General features: G+C 33.6%; 1 non-coding gene across 1 annotated transcript; it reads right to left on the bottom strand.

Annotated features, from left to right (window-relative positions):
* Positions 1-465: 465 nt before the first annotated feature.
* LOAG_20134 lies at positions 466-579 on the bottom strand. Its single transcript, XR_002251424.1, has one exon. It is a non-coding gene; the product is annotated as a 5S ribosomal RNA (ribosomal RNA).
* Between the last annotated feature and the right edge of the window lie 123 nt (positions 580-702).

The raw sequence follows: 702 nt of genomic DNA, 5'->3' as shown, positions 1-702 counted from the left end.
CACTGTTACGATGATATCATCATTATCTTGTCACAAACGTCAATCATCTGGAAAAGTTTTCGAATAGAAATACTTTAAAGTACTACTGACAGTTGCATAAATTCCTTCATTCTCCACATGTCTCATATTCCTACTTAACAATTATTTATTGTAGTAAAGTTAATTGTGTTTAATCAAGATTTTCTCAAAATAATTGAATTAAACATTGAATTAAACTTTGTCTAATTAACTTCCTCTTTATATCATTATGAATATTCAAAGAGCAATACAAATTTCAAATGCTAATCATCATTTCATGAATTAATAAATCCCCAATTTAGGACCCGAAATTCTCGAAGCTACAGATGAGATGTTGAGCAGAAGATGAGATATTGCGAAAAAAAACAATAGAATTTAAAGTTAAGTGGATCTTAAGAAATTTTAAGTATTCTATGCCTCATGTATAGGTTTTCAGTAAGTTGACAAATTCTACAACACCTGAGATTCCCAGGCCGTCTCCGATCCAAGTACTGACCAGGCCCAACGTTGCTTAACTTAACAGATCGGACAAGATATCCTGCTTTCAACGAATACTGTCGCTGATATCGCGAATGGAGACAAAGGAACATTAACACTCTTTGTTGAAAGCCAGACATCTTTGCAGTATATGTTCATATCGCCTTAACCCTAAACAACGTGCGCTCCATGAGGAAGCTAATTCTT

Source organism: Loa loa, assembly GCF_000183805.2.
Source record: "Loa loa unplaced genomic scaffold supercont3.4708, whole genome shotgun sequence".
In the NCBI taxonomy this organism is placed as follows: domain Eukaryota; kingdom Metazoa; phylum Nematoda; class Chromadorea; order Rhabditida; family Onchocercidae; genus Loa; species Loa loa.
The sequence above is the reverse complement of the archived record's forward strand: the minus strand, read 5'-3'. Positions and strand labels throughout refer to the sequence as shown.